We start from the raw sequence: 21,875 nt of genomic DNA on the forward strand, positions 1-21,875 counted from the left end.
ACCCCTCTTTGGAGGCTTTCCATATGGTTCTCTCTCTGTTTAATCTTTGAGTGACAGCACAGACTATTAGCCAGCAGCCACAGGAGGGCGGGTCCTATGGTGTGTGCTGTGAAAAATACATAATATTCTTTTTTTGCGGATGGTTCGACGTCATGCATATGGATGCCCTGCAGTGCTGGAATAACGCCATTGACATGTTTATGTGTGGAAATTAAAGGAAGGACCTCGGGCAATGAATAACACCCCTCCCGCACTTCCACCATCACACACACACACACACACACACACGCCCCCACTGCCGAAATTACGTACATGCAGACACACTTCCGAGAAAGGGTAGTTGACTCTATTGGATTTCTGAGGGAAGAAATAGGCTTGTAGTCCCTCGGACAGCCAATGGAAGGCAAAGGGAGGTGGTGGCAGAGGGGGGGGGGGGGGGCGGCGGAGGGATGGTGGTCATTTATCATTTTTGTCAGTCCTGGTAGAAAAGGGGGATAAGGGGGGGCTTTCATATAAATTGAGTGTAGGTGGAATCAATGTGGTGCTGTTGGTGAGGGCAGGGAGGGGAGAGAGACCCAGATCAATGCTGGTGGGAGTGACTGTTTGTTCCCATTGTTTATCTACTGTCATCTCAGGACGCCACTGAAGGACAAGGGAGCATGGCGGGCAGCACAATGTCTCCACTGGGACAGAGCATTCGTAATGGGTCTCTCCTTATACAGACAATAGGCATCACTCAGAAGTGAAAGTCATACCGCATTATGGGTAAGAGTCATATGTGTGTGTGTGTGGGGGGTGGGGGGTGGAAGGGGCAACCGGAGATAACAGTCGTTTTCAGTTGTGGTTTCACGCTGCAGGGTCGGCCGATCAAATGAACTGCCTGTTCAACTGAGAAAACTTATCTGGAGCTCCACAGAACCTCTGACCAAAGCACGGCAGTTTTATTACGGCCTTTATGCCTGCAGCAGAACAGCAATAACAGATTTGCTGACCTGAACTGAACCAAAGATACTATCAAAAACGACAACAATGTTCTTGATGACCTCAAATGAATAAAAAAAATGGCTGTAATAATCATAATGAAATCCCCAGGCAAGCTGTAACACGGGCTGCGGCACTCACATAAACAATATGGCTGTCCAATCTACTCAATCAATCTGGGACAGGCGGAGGGAGAACAGCAGACCAGATGATGTATCTCAGACTGCAATAGGCAGAAGTACAATACCTGCTCATGAAATGATGATGAGCTGGATTTAAGAGGCCGCCCAGTGAAGTTCAGGTACCAGAGTATTATCACCCCCTCGGGAGCCTCGCCTCTCCCCTCCTCTTTCCCTTTCTCCCTCTCTCTTCCATCTCCCCTTCTTTCATGTCCAGATAAGAAACGGCCCGCACTGATCCGACTGTGATTCGCGCAGCAGAAATGCGTTCCCATGGGAATATCACGGCAAGGCAGAATAGCTGACACAAGAGGAGATGAGATTCTGTTGTGCTGCCCATATTTTTGCCTGCGAGATCAAACAGATAGGATTTTTCCTCCTGCATGAAAACGCATTCAAAATCATCAGCCTGCTTTCAAAGCATAATCAACAACAACAGATAAATGGATGGATGGAAGTGGTAATTTGTCTAGAGGGCCGTATATGTTTTGCATAAACAAACAGAGCACACTTGACACGCGCCCTCATCATGTTAATTTTATTCACTAAACTCCTGAAAATCCCAACTGTGTGAAAAATACTCCATCCTCGTGATTGGCCTATTACAATGACACTAATTACACTCCCAAATCTAGCTCTAGTCATGAATCCTATTATAGATCCTACGGTTTTTGAAGTCCCAGTCCCAGTGCCTTCCCTCCCGTACACCTAGCCTCGGTCGCGGTCTAAAAATCAGCCGGCCTAATTTCTCTCCACCACAACACACAGCCCCGCTCCCAGGCTGCTCTGCGCTCCCCGCTTTTCCGATGTGGCGGGCCAACTGCATTGCGATCTGTGCTCCCATGTGCTACAGCGTCCTCCTCTGTCTCGCGGCCGGCCTCGGCTCCAACTCCATCCCCGGCCAAAGCCTTGTTCCTTGATCTCCCCAGCCCCCAGGATTGCCAACCCCCGCCCCCCCCCCTCTCCCCTCCAGTCTCCCCGTGTTCCCCGACTCAAACACAGCTCCGCCACGGCTCACCGTTATCCCTTCCTCGGCTCTAGTGTAAACCCTGCCACCGTCCCGGACTCTTCCAATCGCAAAACCCTCTGGCTCCGGCGCTCTGCCTGTTCCCCGGCCAACTTCCTTTCCCTTCCCCTCCGCTCATCCTGGACCAGCAGGTGAGGCATGCGTGGGTGTCACGGAGTTGACAGGTCTATCTGGGCTCTGTCTACTACGCTGGCTCTCCCCATTTCCCCCCTTCACTGCTCTCGCTACAGCTGCTGTGTATCCTACCGTGACACCACACACACACACACACACACACACACACACACAGGGAGATTGGTTTACAGAAGGGGGCTGCTGGAGCCAGGGCACAGGGACAAGCCTCCACAGTGATGCATGCATGGTGTAACTGGAACACAACATTTTTGAAATTTGAACAACTTTTAAAATTATTTTTTCAGAGAGAGAGAGAGAGAGAGAGAGGCAGAGAGAGAGAGAGAGAGAGAGAGAGAGAGAGAGAGAGAGAGAGAGAGAGAGAGAGAGAGAGAGAGAGAGAGAGAGAGAGAGAGAGAGAGAGAGATGTGCATGTGTTTTTATGTGGGAAGGCAGCTATGCTTTTTCCCTGTCAGTTCAAGGAAAGCCTGTCACAGTTATGGATTAAATGCCACTGTGCAGCACCGTATACACACACACACACAGCTTGACAGTTTAATGGTGCGTATATGTGTCTGCGTGTACATGTGTGTCCATGTGTGCACGTTTATGTGTGACTGAGCGTACGCGCGTGGATGGTAGGCTATGGGTAGAAAACCCCAATGCAAAAAGCAGACTGTCAGGCAGTGTGCTAGCCATGTAAAATGTAGAATGTGTCTTCCTGCTACCCATCCATAACGTGCCAGCAGCTGCCAAAGTCAGCGCGGTTCAGGCACACACCGTCACCATAAACCCTATGTAACACATTTCTCATTTGATACGCCTCTCAGCCATTTTCTCTCTTGGGCATGCACACATGAATGTACACACTCACACACACACACACACACACACACACAGCCGCCACTCCATTCACGCACACGACACACAGATACACACTCCCACACACAGATTGGCGCCGTGTTTTTCCTCCCGCTGGCTGGAACAGGTGTGGTGACGGAAGGGGGTGGGGGTGGGGGGGGGCGGTTAGGAAGTAGAAAGCTGATCTAGCAATGAAGGCCCGCTCCCTCACCCTGGCCAATACAATCCCCCAACCCCCCCTCACCCAGCCATCTCCGTCTCCTGAAGGGGAAACTTCCAATCAGTCCACAAGATCAATACACCCTAGCCTCAGGATATGAGGCTCTAAAGCTAACTAGTAGCACTTAAGGAGAGAGGAGTCTGTATTGATTACAAAGGGTTAATGAGACCCGGTGTGCTGGCTACGCTTTTGTGAGATTGGAAGCGTGTGACTCAACCGGCTAATTGATACAAATTGATAACACACATGTACGGCTTGGCCGACTTTCACGATTTAATATGATAACTAATTCTACAGTCCGTGGCAACACAAATATATACACAAATGAAAAAAAAGTAGGCTGGATGCAGAAATGATAATAGCTCCTGGGCCATCAGAGGAAAGTGTGCTGCGCCGTGCCACAATAAATCAGTGCAGAGTGAACTAGATGACCAGAAAGAAAACAAACTGGTAAATCTTTTATCTGCACCGCAAGTGAAAAATACTGGGGTGTAGTAGGGGAAGGTTCAGAATGCCATGACACATCTTTGCTCCGAAATCAATTATTCAGCATCGCCTTTTCCAAGCTTTCAATAATACATCAACACTAGGATAACAAAGGCTAGGGACGCACATTGGGTTCCTGCTTACAAAGGCCATAACAATGAAACCGGATGGGGGAACTTTAGCCTTTAGGTAGAAGTTGGAGGAAGAAGGAAGCGGAGAGGCCTCCAGGCTAGTTTCCCCTGCTGTCGAGCTGTCATTTATGATGTGTCCGCTTCACTCGCCGTGTGATCAGAGATCAAAGGGTTAACTGAAACTCTGGCCTATGGCCCTGTGGTTACATTATTCAACAGCTTGTTACAACAGCCCCGCTCCCTGATCTCACATACAGGGAGACTCCGGGGAGGGGGACACCAGGGAGGAACAGCCGGATTAAAGAGAAAGGGATGAGAGAGAGAGAAAGAAAGATAGAAGGGAAGGAGGGGTGAACCTGAGGGACGTGAGAGTAAGGTGAGGCGTGGAGAAAAAAAAAAAAGAAAAAAAAGAGGGACTGAATGGGATGAAAAGGGGCATTGAGAAAAGGGAGGGATGAGAAAGTGGTGAAAGACGGTGAGAGAGAGCACAGGTGGAAGGGATGAAGGAGACAGACAGAAGAGGAGAGCTGTCCAAATAACACATGCCTGTTGCTAGGGGAAACTGGTCAGAATCAGGGAGTGCGGACGTTTAACCTCTGACCAGCCCATCTAATGTGTTAGTTCAGGGGAAAAACCACCTTCTACATTTTGTCTGAGGGAAACGGAGGTTTGCAAGGGAGACCTTGGCAGAGTCTACAAAGTCGTTTTATTCACAGTACGGTGGAGGAAAACGCCAGAGTCCATTTACTAATATCTAAAATGTGTTTTGAGAAAGAGGTGAGGGAAGGTGTTTTGCGAGCGGTCTCACAAAAACCTTTCTAAGTCTTGACCTTACCTTCTCTAGGCTAGATGGCTGCATACTGTCTGGTAAAGTCTTCAAACAGGTAACACAACAGTGTTCATCGAGTCTCTGAATAGCTTTTTTTCCCCCTTACTGCCTCTGGAATAGCACACACAAACCGAAAAAAACAAAAACAAAACAACATCCATCAGATGAGAGCTGAACTGACAGAGACCATGTTTTGGGAGCGCCCTGTTTATAGTCCTAGACTCGCGCCGCTGCTCAGTGAGCTGGCTCCTTTGTTCATTAATTGATTGGCCTCCCCTGCCGGGCCTCAGTAACTAGGTTACACAGATCCATGAAAAGAAGAGGACTCGCCCCCCCCGGCGAAAAGCGGAGGATAGATAGACGACTCCGGGGCAGGAATCCGGGTGTTAATATAACTAATGGAGTGAGGACGACAGTAACTTTATTGAAATCACCCTCATCTAATTAGAGCGAGCAGCTGATGAGAGTAAAGAGGGATAGGAAGGAAGGTTGGATGCCATTATGCAAGGGTGATGTCACCGTTGTATCAACTGGATGGGTGAGGCTGTGGAGAGGTGAAGTGATGGCTGTGTGTGTGTGTGTGAATGAGACAGAGACATGGAGAGAGAGACAGAGAGAGAGAGAGAGAGACAGAAAGAGAGAGACAGAGACAGCTTGATGTTCATTATCTAACTGTCACAGACAAAGCTCTCTCACAGTCACACTGACAGGGAAACTTGCGCCGTATTGTCACTTTGCTCAATGTCACCTCTTCCCCTTCCCTCTACAAGGGAAGAGAGAGGCTTCGCTAATAAAATGGCACCGGGGTAGGGGGAAGTGCAGGGGAGGTGTTGTGAGATCATCATGACATCATGCCCAGGGCAATGAGAAATCCACTCTGATTATAGCGCTACGCCTTTCGCTGATTACATTCAGTAGTGGTACCATGCCACTTGATGAGACCAAGAGGATGTAACCTCTCTGACACCAGAAAATGGTAGGAAGCTAGAAACATGATGTACTGACTTCATTGAGACGTGAGGGCAATAAAGGCAACTGCTTTACTTATTACCAGAAGTTTAACCTTTCCATCTTTACTCTCTGCACCAGGGTCAGACATTAACGGGGGCTCAGGGGGGGGAAAAATGCACTTTAACGTTTATAAAATGCTTGTGAAATAAAAAATGAGGGGTCAAAAAAATTCCCCCGATGATTGCGAGTACTCATTTTTGCATTTCACCCTGTTCATTTTATTTTGTTGAGTCGTCATACATTCGTGCATGAATGCGACTACTGTCCCCCGTGAGCAATTTGTGGGTGCCTATGACCGGGCGCTTCTTTCCAGTGCGTGTGGGCGAAAAAACATTGTTTTGATCAGTTTTTCATCAGAAAACAAGCAAGAACGCAGCCTGAAGTAGTTGAAAATGTTGGCACCAAAACAGCCAGCAGTAGAAGAAAACGCTGATCCCACAAAATCTACTGTAGCAACAAAAAAACATAAAACAACCAATATTGTAAAAAAAAAAACCGTAACAATCGAGGGGTAGAAGATGGACTGTTTGGGGACAGAGAGTTGGGGAAAGTGGCACCATCCTCTTCTATAAGGCCTGCCATGAATGCGAAAGAAGCTAAAACAAATAATAGTGGCACTGATTGAGTGCTTATTTGCCCATATTCAATGATTAATTCATAGTTACATAAAATTGTCCCCGAAAATGACAAAAATGCCCCTAAAAATCAGGATTAACAGGGCAAATAAGGCCTTTTGAAAGAAAAAAAAAAGTGAATTTCTTCCCCTGCTCTGCACCCCCCTGGTTACAGAGAGACAGAGACATGCTGTGCCTTCTCCTGCTTGACTAGCTGTGTCTGCCCAGAGCAGAACAGCTGAACCAACGGAGGGTCTGCATCTGCCCCGCATACCACAGAGGACACAAGTTTCCACCATATACCCCTAAGGTGACAGGACCTAGCTCTCCCCCCCCTAACCGAGACGGACGCGGGGAGACGGGGCGGTGGGCAATGTGGCGACAATTGACACCGGCAGCCTGCAGGATGTGGGGATTGTGTGAGCTAATAGCTGTCAATACAGGGAATGAGCGGTGTGTGCGTGTGTCATTGACAATAGGTCAGAATTCAAAACAAAATCAAACGAGGCCTCAGGCGGTTTTTAAAAAAGCCTATCGGGGTATGACTCGGCAGATTTTTTCGCTGGCATAGTACTTCCCAACCCAAGTGGGGTGTGACAGCTCAAAAAGTAATCTTAATATATTATAATTTGATCTCCACACCTCCGAGCACCGGAGTCATAAAACATTATGAGCTGCAGCGAGGCTTGAGGCCCGGCCCGGCGCTGCGCAGCAGTTGACCACTCCTCCCAACAGATGACTTCCAGGTCACACAAGGACAGCGTGGCGGAGCCGAGGGTTAATGTTACTGTCAGCGGCGGCCGGAGGGGGAGAGACGAGGACCCAGAAATGAAGAGAAAGAGAGAAGGATAGGAGGAGAGAAAGAAAAAGAAGAGAGAGAGATCCAAGGCATTTCACTTGTACTCCACAGGACTCCAAATTACCTACTCTGCAAATTGCAAGGCAAGAGCAGTCCACCTCCTCCTGACAGCCCTCTAATGGTGTTGTCTTTGAAACCTTTATCACTAATTCATTACCTCTGATTTTCCAGCAGTAAGGGTTGAAGCTTTGTCTTCTGTCTAATTGAGAGCCGGTGGCTTCGGGCCCTAATCAATCAAACTTACTAACAGCTTTGGTCGGGAGAGGATGAAGTCAAAAACAGCATTATTATAGCAATAGGCCATTTACTGTGTGTGCACCTTTCAAATTGATTTGACTCCAAACTCTCTAAGATAGTGATTTTGTGAGGTGGGTAAAATGTCAGGCTGCAATGAATGTTGAGATTTCCCCAAGTTGTCCATCGTTAGAAAATGTCTGCTGCCGTTAACCTGCACAACATTCAAAGAATACATATCCTCAAAAGCCCTCTTTGCATCTCACTTCACCCTCACCGCTCTCCTCACATATGGAGGCGCACACAAGTCTAATTAGCAGAGCCATATCCCTTGATGACTCCGCTATTTCCTGTCACACTGGGAAGATTAACCACCACAACACTAATATCAGCCTCCCCATCAACACAATTAGGTGAAGAGTGAAATGTGTGGCGTGTCGTCACATCTCCTCGGCTTCATTAGGGCACACAGGAGACGACTCGACGACAGACAGGCCGTCGCGGCTGCAGTTCGGGGAGGCACAGAGCAGGTGTTCTCAGCGACAAGGCTGTTGCCATGGGATGTGGTAAGAACTGGTGTCCTAGATACTACAATATGGCCAGGTTTATTGTTAGAGATAGAGGTTATAAAAAGAGCTCAAAGGCCATTTCAAATTAATGATAGCCTATTGTAGTCTTCACTGCCTGCGTATCTGTTAATGAGCCCAAGCTGTGAGTGTCAGGGTGCTCATTTACTCACAGCTCCTCCTGGGCTTAAAACAGGGTTGACACTCGGGGTGGGACGATATGCTTATTCTCACAATACGATTCGATACGCGATATGGGGTTCACAAATCAATACAACCACGATACAATGTAATAAATAAAAGTTCAATGGCAACAAATTATGCAGAATTATGTTTATTTCTGCGCCACAGATCTTTCTAGCGATGGCATTGGCTTGCTAGAATGTAAACAATTTAAAAATGTCATTACAAAGAGCAAATTTGGATGGAGAGTTTGTGAAATTGTTATAGGCAAGCCGTCTCATTTGTGATTACTACAGCAGAATAAAATGGAGCTAATATCACAATTAATTTTTTCGCCCCACGATACGTATCGTCAGATTTTTGTATCACGATATATTGAATTTTGATATATCATATAGAACATAACATAAAGCAAAGTGGCCAAATTATGAAGGAAAATACCATAATCCCTTTTTTAGCAATGAAATCTGAGTTCAATTTGGATGATAAGTCTTTTCTCTCCTACTTACAGTTAAAATCTGTTATTACAAAAATCATTTCAAGGGGTATGCAATTAGGCTGCCATGAACACCTGGATAGCAGCCTAAAAGAGCTTACTTAGGGGAGGGGAATAGTATCTGGAATATACTGTATAAACTTCTACTCTTATCCTCTCCCAATTGCAACATACAGACACAGAAACGATGAGAGCAAAACTTAGGTATTTCACTTACACCAACAGAGGGGGTAGAATTTGGAAACAATCAATATCACTGTCCAAATGTGTAAGATTTAGAGTAATTCAAATGAAAATATTGCATAGAACATACATTAGCCCCTCTAGACTTAAAAAATGGATCAAACCCGTTCAGATTTATGTTGGCATGGTTGTGGGGAGGTAGGCACCCTCATGCATATATTATGGCATTGTCCAGCTGTTAAGGGCCTTTGGGATGCAGTAAGAAATATTCTTTCAACTATCTTGAACACAGATATAACTCTATGTCCGGCTACATGCTTGTTGGGTACTCAGCCCAGTGGCATTCATTGTAAATCTGTGCAAAAAATTATAGCACTGGCTGCCCTTACAACGAAACGCACAATTCTTATGAATTGGAAATTCAGGAAATGGAAAAGGAAATTGTTTTAATATGAATAAGTGGTTGGAGGATTTTCTGAACCTTTTAAGCATGGAAAAGGCGGCATCCTCTCTCCTATCTTTGGATCGGGGAGAGAATGGCTTATGGAACATAAGATCATTTCTGGACTCACAACATTTTGCACTTCTCCCTTTGTAACCCAACATGACTTTTGTGGTTGCTTTTTGTCCTGCTTTTGCAATAATGTAATGGGCGGGGGAATGGAAGAAAGTGGAAGGAAAAAAGAAGGGGAAAAAAAGGGAAAGAAGGGGAAACCTATATTCATGGGGTGGAGTAATATAGGTTCTGCTTTTTGGATCATGTGCATGCAGGTGTGACTATGTGCATACTATGTGTGCGGATAGTTACACTTGCATTAGAAGTAGAAGTTTTGCACTGTAAACCCCCCCCCCCGTCCCCCCCTCAGTTTAATGTATTGTCTTGTCTCTAGTTGATAATGTAGTGTCATGTTGTCTTTATTGTGTCTGTTTTGTTGTGCAGAAATAAATAAAAAATTTAAATATGAATTTTGATATATCGTCCCATCCCAAGTTGACACTGGGCATTCCCGGTGCTAAGAACATAAGCCACTTTACATTTTACACCCCCTGAATCTTTTGGAGAGGCTACTGAGGGGTTTCCATTTACTACTTTTTTTAAGGCTTGAATGCTGCTAGTTGTGTGGGTTTCATCTGAACATGGAGGGCTGAACAAAACGAATTGCACACAGCAACCTTTAAGAGCCACCTGAACCCATTCAAAAGCCTCATGACAGGATATGACACGATTGAAAGTTCAGTCAGAGGCCTTATGCATGTAATAACCTAGATAGCACACAAATTATTTAGCATGACCTTTTTTGGGTATTTGAATATTTCACATTAGGATTAGATCGATATTGGCCTTTCAATAAAAAGTTATCGGCCAGTCAATGTTGCCCACCACTGATACGATGGAGGTGAGGACATGATTTTACCCAACCAGCTTTAGTGGTGACAGTCTGTAAAACCTTCGGGGAAGCCTGCCTCACCCTGCCTTACGGAGCTGCCAACCCACCGAAAAAGATTTTCATTAGTTTGGGTTTCAGTGGACAGTTTTAAGGTGAATATCAACTCCAGGAATGCCAAGTCGGTTGCAGCTTGTGTCCTTGAGGAGAAAGTTCTTCCTGAGTTGTCTTGCGGAGAACGATCTTCTCAAGGAAGTGAGCACAGAGAAGCGTCCCTACAGTCTGAGATGGACTGTGTGCTTGACGTCCTCCGTGCAATCAATTAAGACACACAGCTGTCCATTTTCCCATCTGTTTCAAAATGCTCTGTACTGTAGACTACAGCGCTGCCTGGACGTGATGCGTTGTTCTCACAATGAATCTTAGGGTTTCCCCATTCGTTCTCGTCGGCCAAGTCATTCAGTACATCCTTGGCTGGCAAGTAAACTCCTGGGACCTTTAGCCATCCTTGAAATTCTTTTGTTTTGGAATCATGCTTTGGCTATTAGATATTATGTCCTACGTGCTATAGAACAACACACAAGAACACAAACTGAGAAAGACCCATAGTGTCCCCTGATCTAAATGCTGTTTCAGAGGCTTTTCCAACCTGCCAAGAAAAACATTTGGGGATAAACACTGAATCCTTTTAATTTTCTGGAATTTGTTGGCATCAAAATGACGTACACCTAATACTGCCGCAAAAAAACAACTGCTATCAGGAGCTTCAATCCAACAAGAGGTGCTTAGGTGCCTAATGTCCCACCACAGTCACCATGATATATTCAACATAACCAGTTATGCTAATGTGACCATTAATTAGGCTAATGAATGTGTTAATTTGAAAATATTTCTATGTCAACATACTTGTCTTCACATAACATATGGATGGTATGAGTATGTACTCTCTCTATGCACTAAGGGGTTACAGTAGTTTCAGTTGTTCCTCATTAACATACAAATTTATGCATCGAGGTGCGCCAAAATCTAATCAGATCATCTACTCTATAGGAGGAACCTGTGGTGTGAAACTGTGGTGCGGTGTAGTTTCGATCATGTACTGTTCTTGAGTTGTGTTCACAAGAATGTGTCTACACAGACACAGACAGACAGACAGAGAGACAGACAGACGCCACCAGATGCGGGACATAAAAATATCGGTATCGGCCTTCAAGACTCCATATTCGTCTATCCTTATTTCACATTTTCATGTTGGCCTTCAGACCGCCTAAAGGTTTATAGGCAGGGAAAACTGTATTCACTGCATGAAGAAAATACACACGGACAGGAAGACAGAGATATCCTTATGATCGGAAATGCTGTCAACTGACATTAGAACACAGAGCGCATATTTACAGTTTTGTGGAAACATCTGTGGGCTCATAGAGGACTGTCAGGCAGGGAAGGTAAACAACGTGCTTACTACCCTCTCACACCCCCATGCTAACCAAGCCTGTCAATCACATGAATCAGGCTGGTGGCTGGGATTCAGAATGGGATGAAAGAAGGCTGTGCAACGGATGGCACAACAGCCCAGAAGGCAGCTGCACCACATGAGCACAAAATATGGCTCTTTATGGCAAAAGATAGAGAGGAGAGAGTCTACGTCTTAAAAAGAAAAACAAACAAATAAAAATGCTTGGCTAATTGAGATGATTTTCTAAAAGAGCTGCAGTGGATCATTTGGTGATAGTTTGAGCAGCCAGTTCAAAAATATGCAACAGAACAAAAAGATGACGGAAAAAAAATCTGCCTCTGAACTGAGGCATACAGAACAGAGCCGAGAAGAAAGGCGCAAAGGGGAAAACAAGGGAGCTAGAACAGAAGAAATCTAACAAAAGACAACAGAACATAGTCAGAACAGAGTGGAGCTGAGCACAACACACCAGAACAGGCTGTAATTGTGTTGTGCGGGACTGACCCCAGCGCATCCCAGCAGGCATTGCATGATGAATGGGCCTGGCGATGACTACAACCCACATCCCTCCTCCTCCTTCTCACATGCTCTTTTCTCTCCCTCTCTTCTCCGCCACCACTATTAGCCCTCCCTCTGTCCCTCCCTTCTCTCCCCTCCGTTGCCACTCTCCCTCCTTTCCCCAAACCGCACTCTATTCAGCTGCTGCCATCCCACAAGATTAATTTGCATTCAGTGCACTTAGGCCTCGTATTGTGCTCTGACACAATGACATATTACAGTGCACAGCACACCTATTAAACATATAGTCTAGCTAGAGGGACGATGCTTTTTTTGCAAGATGGTTATGATAGAATACAAATGTGAAGAGCGAGACACGCTCAACAAGGGGAGGCATTAGGGTACAACTTGATCGGTAAGAGTGCAGAAAGGCTCTGACACATGAGTCACAGAAGAGTCATTATAGGAACAGTTAGATAACCTCGATTAATGATTCACTAGACCCAAACTAATAAACTGGGTCAGATTGTGGTAGCAGCAGTAGCAAGAGCAGAGAGACCTTCAGATTAGGCGGTGGGAGTATAGGAGCAGCGGCAGTAAGAGAGAGAGAGGGAGAGGTGGTGGGGAGAGAGCAAGAAAACCAGGGAGAACAGGACAAAATGAAAGAGCGAGAAAAAAGTGAGAGAGGTGTTGGTGTTGTTCCAGTATAGACCCTGAGGAAAGAGACAGTAATGCATGAGAAATGGGCTCTTTCCTCCAGCCTTCCTTACTCCCATTCTCCTTCTCCTGTTCCATCGTGTCCACGTCCAAGGGGAGCAAAGAGGGAGACCAAATTTAATTTGCCACACCGTCTCTTGCCATCACCCCCAGCGCCTGGGGGCAAATGAAATGGATTCTGGAATTTAAAAAGATGACTTAAATAAAGAAATAAAACAGGGCACACGGGAGAGGGTGTCGGAGACAATAGCACAGAGGGTGGCAGAGAAATGAGAGCAGGGTTTGTGGGGCTCGGGGGGGTGAGAGAGAGACGGAGAGGAAGATGGGAGAGCTTTATGTAGGCCAGATATCAACTGTATGGTTATAATATACCAGGTCTGAACCCTGGCCATCTGGAGAGGCCACAGGGTTAGACAAACAATCAGAGATCAGCGTGGCGATAGCGGCTACTGCTGACGGTACGACATCCCAACATGGAGGTGCCTGGGAGGTTAATGACCCATTACCTCACCCTGCTGCACTCCCTAGGGAGGTACCGTTCTTAGCATGGGGCCGTGGGGTGTGTATGTGTGTGTGCGTGTCTTTCTCAGAGCCCAAAGCACACCTTGGGGCTGTTACTCAACACCGGAGTGACATCACCACGGAGACGAAGCCGGTGTGGGGGAGACGGGTGGGAGACTTGGAGACGAGGGCGTGGAGGATGGAGACTGTGGAGAGTCTGTGGACTACATGGGAGTCACATTACTCCCCTCCAGCTCTTCTCTTCCTGTCACATAAGCACTTTGAGGACTCAACAGCAAAGCCGGAGCCTTGACAACTTCAAACGGCTGCTTTGCTGGGGGAGATCAGAGACAAAGAGGGGATGGAGGGGAAAATAAAGAAAGCGAGAGGAATGAATCTAAAAAAGCACCAGGCTTGCTCGATGTGTAGCTCTGACATTGTGTTGCGGGATGTCTTGAATTTCATTATCAGAATCTTGCCTCAAGTTCCTCCACACTGCTCAGTCCCACAGTAGAAGAAAAAAAAACCACGGGCCTCCACCCGGTCCATTGAGAGCCAATGAGCTCTGGTCCAGCTGCAGGAGAGACTTGGGGGCCATTAAGAAGAGAAAACAAACATAGACCTCTGGCCAGGCACACACAGCCCAGCCCAGACACCTGTGTCCCATTCACCAAACATATCCGGCCACTTAACACTTCATTGAGGGGGTAGGGTGTTGTTTGTGTTTGCAGGCTTGCACACCCCACTATGTTTCCTTTAGTTTAGCCCCTACACCCAAGCAGCCTCGGAGCCCCTCTCTAAAGAGCAAATGCTCGCGGCTCTAGCCCAACCCGCCGGGTGCAGCCAGCCGTGGCACCACCTGACCGTCACAACTGACCCCATTCTAAGCTGAACCCCCTGAATAAAAGTCCCTAAAACCTCTCAAAACAAAGCTCATTCATCCTGCTGTCATCTGCCGTCTCCAGCCTTCCTCCCGTCTAGGTGCCCCAGCTGCGTCTGCCCTGACCTCCGGGTTGCCAACACCTGTCCTGCACAGACAGGGACAAGCACACACACACACACACACCTCTCTACTACACAGGATGGTTGAGAGACACAGACAGCAGGCTGGGCAGACGTGGCACTGCCTCGGATCAGTGGAGGGGCACACTTGGAGCTGCCAGCAGCAAAGCTCGGGTCGGCACCATTACAATTCTTTCCACCTCAGCAATTCAAAATGGAGAAGAGGTATGCATGGGCCGTGGTCAATTTGCTATGGTAGATTCTCAATGCCTCGATGCAATTTACTGAATTGAAATGGAGTTGACCCCCAACCCTGGCAATGTGTTCATAGTTTCCACCCAAAGATTAAGTTAGATAGCGGGGCTGAGCTGTTTAGATACAGCGGGGGCCGTTTGCATGCCGCAATGCCTTGTTTGCAGCGAGGCCAAATGCACTCACAGATGGGAGCCGACTGGACACCAGATGACTTGCTACGGTGTGGTGGGGCGGCCTGCTTTGGGGCTGAGAGACAGGGGAGAGAGGGGAAAGAGAAGAGAACAGGGCCATCGGGCACCAGATGCCCTGTTCCAGTTTACTCGGTCCTGCTGTCCTGGTGGGACGCCACGACGCTCCGGCCTGGCCTGGCCTCGAACATCAGGAGGGTGAACAGAGAGATTCTGCCACAGATGCTCCTGTTTTTGTGTTATGCTGTGGCCCTGGGTAACAACTCTCTCTATCATCATAGACTAAAACAGGAAAGCTGAAACCTCCAAGTGACCTTGCGTAGGTGTATATTCCTCAGTTAGCTCAACAGATCTATGACAGGGCTGTAAACACATACTCTAGTTGGTAAACACTGAACACTGTCTTCCTGACTGCATCAGGGCACAGCTGCGATCTGTTTAACCTTCAGGAAGAACAGCAATGAATGGAAAGTCAGACAAAAAAGCTCAGCTACAATTATTTCTGCTACAATGGAGATTTTTAGAGGTGCTTCTTATCTTTGACTATCTATTAATATTGGTCAATGCTGATACGATATTAATAGTCTACAGTATGCCTGTTTTAAAATCTTTTACACAAATATATTGTTGTGCATACCTTAGGAAGATGTTTCTAGGCCAGATATGCCGTTTCCACATGAAAATGACTGAATTGCATTTTTGTTAACAATCATTGTTTTCTCACATTTCAAAATACATCATTTTGAATAAAACACTAAAATAAAACTGAAATCCTCAACACCGCCCCCGAATAAATACTTACACTGATATGTGCAAAACTGTAAACCGCTATTCTGCACTCTGCATGTTTTTCCCCAAGCGAAGCAGCAGATTCAATTTATAGGAAAATTTTAATTTACGGTTTGACTCTTGGTGAACAACATGCTCATATTTTCATTTTGACAAACTATGCATCTGGAACTGGGGTATCTGAATTGTCCAATAACATCAAGTCTGATCACCTCATTTCTCAGTACATGGCTTCTGACACCCTACTTACTACAACATGGAAGGAGGATATGCACGTTCCATGACAGGGAAAACACGGTAAACCGAGGCTTCTCGAGAGCCAGTTACTTGTAGGTGTGCATGACTGTGGGCTGCACATGGAGGCCAGTCCTAGGTGAGAGTATGTGTGTGGTATCAGTGTTGCAGCCAGGGCCAGCCAAGGCTACCAGACAACTGAGTAAACAGACAGCCCCCCTCTCCACCTGTCTGCCCTCCATGCTCACATCGGGGAGAGCTTTCAGCGCCGGTAGTCCTTACGATACGAGGCTAACACCTACCGACCCCAAATCCACTCGTGTGATTCATAACAGTTACACAAATTGACACATAACATTCACACATACACGGTCATCAACCTTCACCGTGGGTTTCCTGTTTGGATAAATAGAGGGTAATAGTACGAAGTCCTGACCCCGGTACAGTATAGTGTGTCAGGATTGTAGGTTCCCAAATGCCTTGTACATCTCAATGCAACACAAAGGCAGAGCAGCACACACACACACACATCTCAGAGTCAGAAAGTGAAGCCTCCCGAATGGCTAAATGGATGAAGGAGAAAAAAAAAAAAATCTAATCATATCTGGTGACTGATAGCACTTATGATGAGGACAGGGTTAGAATATCCAGCAGTGGAGTGGTGCGTTCCCATTACTGCATCTCCCCTTCTCTGAAAATGGCTTCATTAACAGGCCAGCACCGAGAGCTCCCATGCCGAGCGTATGAACGCGCCGTGCCCCGAGGGTCCACCGGAATGGCTGAGGTGAAGTCCATTAACACCCGGCAGCTTGTTTTTTGACCACTAAATAAAACAGGGTATTTCTCTACATCCACAGTATAAACAGCCCTCAGCTGAGGAGCTAAGGAGCACAAAATGGGGTTTAAACACACAAAAAAAAAAAAGATTAAGCCCATAAACTATACTGTTCATACTGTACAGATGCATCATTTCAGGTCATGATCTAGACCCATGTGAATTCACAACACTCCTTATGAAAAGCAATTTCACACGGTTCTCGGAAACACATGGGCTTAGAAGACAGCGGCGTGCCATAACATGCCTAGAAAGTAGGGAAGCAGGCTCTGATGACGTTTTGGTGATTCATCAAAGAGTCATCCGAGTGGCAATTTATATTCAACGTTAACTGCCACTATGGGCCTAAAATAGAGCATAACAGAAGTATAATATACCCAGGACAATTGAAGCTTACTCGACTGTTGCTCTCATTATAAGTTGTTCTGGATTAGAGTGTCAGATAAATGCCTAAAATGTAAATGTTGGTGTCTAAACAGAGAGGGGGGGTAAGCAGGAGAGCTATAAAAGCCAGGCGGTCTCTTGCTGTGGATAAAACCATATCTCATATAACCTGTACTGCTCATCTGGCATACTTCCCAATCCCTCAGGCAACCAGAGCTGGCTACCTCTGAGCCTATGACATTGCTCTCACTTTCCCAGCACTTATGCTCCAATCATGTGTCATCTGATGAAACGCTACACCCTAGTCACCATTATTCGTCTGGATACAGGAGCCTCTGGAATGTATCGGATTCCTGCCTCAGGGGGTAAGCACCTTGGAAACATAGTCCTACCTCCACCGCCGCGCCTCTCCCTCCCCCTCCCGCTTTTCCTCCCTGCTCTCTCCGGCTAACTTTCCGTTGAGCAAAATTCCACGAGAGGCCTACTTGAATCACATCGCTTGATCGCCCCTGTGACATGTGCTCGCATTTTTGATGTCCGTCTGACAATAGAAGGACATGCAAGGGACGGTTTAGAGTTTCGAGGCTGTTCTCCGACTTCACGCAGCCTCTTTCATGCCAACACCGAACAAGGTTGAAAAAGTACTCCGGCACAACTTCGCCCGCTGACAAGGTGCGTGGATCGGGCAGGTAACACTGGGAAAGAGGAAATTCCAGCAACACTTGCAGTACCGAGCACAAAGATGTATTATATTGGCTTTACTAATAAATCTTTGTTCTCAGTACTGCAACACCAAACAAGGTCCAAGCCCGAGGGAAAACACCACAATGAACCATCCCCTTTCCCCTTTCCGCTGATGAGGGGACACACTATCTAGCCGTGCTTGAGCATAAGCACTGGAGCACAACCCGAAATTCAAATTACAACCACTGTGGTGCTCTAAAAGATAATTTACTTGTCCATTTTGTCCTCTCCAGTGCAACAATGGTACAACTCCTCTCAGCTCATCTCCCTTCTCCAGAGAGCAACAGTTATGCCGAGCAGTGTCCAGGCCCACAGTATTGAGTGTCTCTGAGTCACTGGCCTGCGTAATTCAGTCTAGGGAATTATGACAGTGGAAAATCATTTCCCTGGGCTGGGGATAGGAGGCCATGGCTAATCGTTCAGTAATCTGATCTGCCTGCATACTGTAGCATTCAGCCGCGCCGCTAGCTCAGCCAGCCAGTCACACATGTGGACACCCCCAGTGACTGCCAACTATCTGATGGAGGCTAGCACTATTCAAAACAACTCTCCAGGTTTTCCCGAGGATTACAGATGCTATCGGATCATTTGCTAATACTCAGTTGTGCTGTGCTGTTTGAAAATGTATTTACTCTGCTCCCACTCTCGCAGTCCAATATCACTCACGATATCACGGCCTAAGCCAAAAATGCTACAGCTACATTCCAGGCAGAACGAGGCACTTACAACAGAAACGACTTCCTCTCAAATACCGACTTTACAGGCTAAAATAGTACAATCTGCCTCTTGCATTCTGGCATATTAAACCGAAAGCTAGGCTTAATGAAGAACATTTGAGTTTGTTTGTCCAATAGCGGGCTATTTTGGACACAGTTTCCATTATAGATTCCAGTATCTAGTGTAGCCAGTGGTGTTGTAGTAGTGTATGAATAAGAACCATAGGGAGCAGTATTGTCGCACAAAGCCGTGCTTATACCCAGCAGAGAGGGTTGGGGGGCTGGTGTTTTGGAAAGATGCCTGGCTTCAGCCCCACTCTAAAGAGAGGTCTGCCCCCCACACACTGAGTGTGGCTCCAAGGGGCACTGACATGGAAAAATACAAGAGCTGGCATGTTGTTGGGCACTGCAGTTCCCATCAGCCTACAGTTACCTTGCATAACATTACATGCGAAGGGATACCTACTGCTGCACGATCAGATTCTCATCAAAATGCCTTGTAATGTATGTAGGGATGGTGTAATGGTAGCAATAAAAAAACAAAACAACTCAAGTTATAATGACTGACAGCAAACAACAATACCTTACTGTTCGCCATACAGACCTAAATCTAAAATGATGAATCGTCTGTGATCATGTCTCCTACTGATAAACGGCCAAACACTGATCGGTGACACAAGCTGTCATACACTGTCAGGCCTATATTATCAACCTCAAAGTATATGTCGCGGCAATGTAACCTAGTCACGGCATTCCAGAGGCATATCTAAGTGAAGAGATGCTGATATATGATCAAATGGCGGCGGCGGCAGTGGCAGCCTTCATCAACTCAAAGCACTAGATCACAGCATGTTTGGCAGCCAGTGGGAGCAGTCAGATGGAGGGTTAGAACAACCAGACAAACAGTTGGCACAGACAAATACAACGCAAGGGAAGATTCAACTCTCCACAAATTTGATAGAGAAAAACAACAGCAATCACACTCTTCTTTATATCTAATCTGCAAATGGAATAAGCCCTGCTTTTTTTCCCCAAATGCACAGGACAACATGTGATGAACAACACATGGCTTGGGGACAACAAAAATGTGAAGCAATGGTCAAATAACTTTCTCATGATACATAAACAAGGAGCACAGCGCTCTTTAGTTACAAGAATGTTTTCTGCAGCTGAGGCTAAAATGCAGGGAAAGTCCTTACCACTTTGCCAAACACGATCTGAGTGTGAGTCATTCTCTTTTACTAATCTCTTACTCACGTATGTGCACGCATGCACGCGCACACACCCCGAGGCAATAGATTTCGGGCAGGTCTGGACTGCCCCTTTTCCTACCGAGGGGAGTCAAATGTTTATAGTATTTAATAGATGCAGCTATCTTGGTGGAGAAGGACATTTGCTCCATATTACACCACAAACAGCAACAGACAGACTGATACAGTGAAGACATGGACCACATTAAAAAGGCACTGCATCATTGGTGCATTATGCAACAGCCACCAAGACACGCATGAACAACAAATTAAAACAATTAAAGCTGAATGCATGCATTGTGATGTCTTTTGAAGTCTGTGCACCCAAACTGCCCTACTTTCTCAAAACCTAATTTGGGGAATGGTACGTCACAGTCAGCGTTACAAATCTTTTTCAACAATGGAGTTTTTATGGTTGAGAGCAGCTGGTTTTAAAATATTACTGAGGAGGACTATTATACAATTTGTACTTTGTAATAACTAGTCTACAGCTGATTTCTACAGGTAGACACATAATGGCTTGATGTGTCACTATCAAAACACAGTCAGTGCCCGTCTATTGTGCTAATAATTAACCCAAGTTCCCCCAAATCATTTGGACTCATTGAGTACAACAATCGTTGAATTCCCCTAGTGATCATTTTCCACCACTGTCATGTGAGACGTTATTAGATTAGGCTACAGACAGTCGTATTGGCCTTTAATGATAGTTTGCACACAGAATCTCTCGGCCTTTTCCTGTCCTTCATTGTAAGGGACAGATAACTTCACGAATGGTAACTTCGACCATAACGGTTGTTGGTAAATTGCTACAATGTTGCCAAATTGTTAAAGCTAACTTGGCACGAGCATTCGATGAAGCCCTATACATCGCAGCTGTTACAAAGTTACAAAAACAAGTTACTTGGCTCTCGCTCGTACTGGGCTGCATTACGGGATTTGGCTAGATAAAGGAATTCCGACATTAAATCACAGACCAGCACGGACGGACACAACGTTATCCAGAGCCACAACTTCGACAGGAGCCGCTTCAACAATAGCCTTGCCTGCTGCCACGGGCGAGCAGAAAGCTGCACGGAGACTCAACTATATCCCGGGGCTTGTGTTTCCAGCCAGGGGAGAGTCAGGCCGAAAACTGGCCGCATTCTCCGTCTGCGCCAGACAGCGTTCACTAGCCCGGCCTGGGAGACCGAGCGGTGCTCTCGGTCGTCTAGATAGCAACGTGCGCTAAACACCACGATGTTACTTGCATCGATGCACTCACCTTTTCCGAGTCTAGGTGAAATTGGGACAACGGAGGCCGGCTGAAATGAAAGCGGGATTCAAGCACGCTGGGCGCATGTCGTCGTCTTGCTTTTCCATCGGCCCCGATGTGGAAGCGGCACAGCGGACTCGTCTGGGAGAAATCTGAGAATGCCCCTCTCTTTCTGCAGCTCTGTGCTCCGGCAGTAGCCCATAACTGTCGATAGGAGGCACCAGCGCAGCGTTTTTTGTCTCTGATAATATGCGCATAAATTAATGCTAAAACAACAACTCAAAAATCACTCGAACATTCCTATGATATTCCTATAGGGATTTATCTGTATATGTGCTCTTCAATAGGCCTACTGAGTTTAGAACTGGTCTTCAGTATTTTGTGGTATTTTTAATCTCCTATACAACTATACAATTACAATAATATTTCTATAAGGACTTAGTTTTGCTGTGATATTTGTAAACCATTGCTCTGAAATGTATTACAGGATTACTGTAGTTCTTTTGTAATTAGGGACAAGAGCTCAGGTACAGATAATAGACATGATTATCTACTAAGACAAGATTTGGTGTTTATTTGTGTAATAAGCTTTGCATCAGGAGAGATGAGTAGGCTACCAAACAATAGTGGGCCTTCAAGTTCAAATTACATTCCCTAATGAAGAATCACTTAAATATTCTTATAATATTTCTATA

General features: G+C 46.2%; 1 protein-coding gene across 1 annotated transcript in view; it reads right to left on the reverse strand.

The window, feature by feature from the left end:
• Nucleotides 1-21,451, reverse strand: part of ndst1a (N-deacetylase/N-sulfotransferase (heparan glucosaminyl) 1a) — a 38,866-nt gene extending 17,415 nt beyond the window's left edge. The window contains exon 1 of the mRNA XM_071905872.2: nt 21,190-21,451. The gene's annotated coding sequence lies outside the window, so the exon portion shown is untranslated. The remainder of the gene's footprint in view (nt 1-21,189) is intronic.
• Between the last annotated feature and the right edge of the window lie 424 nt (nt 21,452-21,875).

Source organism: Centroberyx gerrardi, chromosome 16 (assembly GCF_048128805.1).
Source record: "Centroberyx gerrardi isolate f3 chromosome 16, fCenGer3.hap1.cur.20231027, whole genome shotgun sequence".
NCBI classification, from domain to species: domain Eukaryota; kingdom Metazoa; phylum Chordata; class Actinopteri; order Beryciformes; family Berycidae; genus Centroberyx; species Centroberyx gerrardi.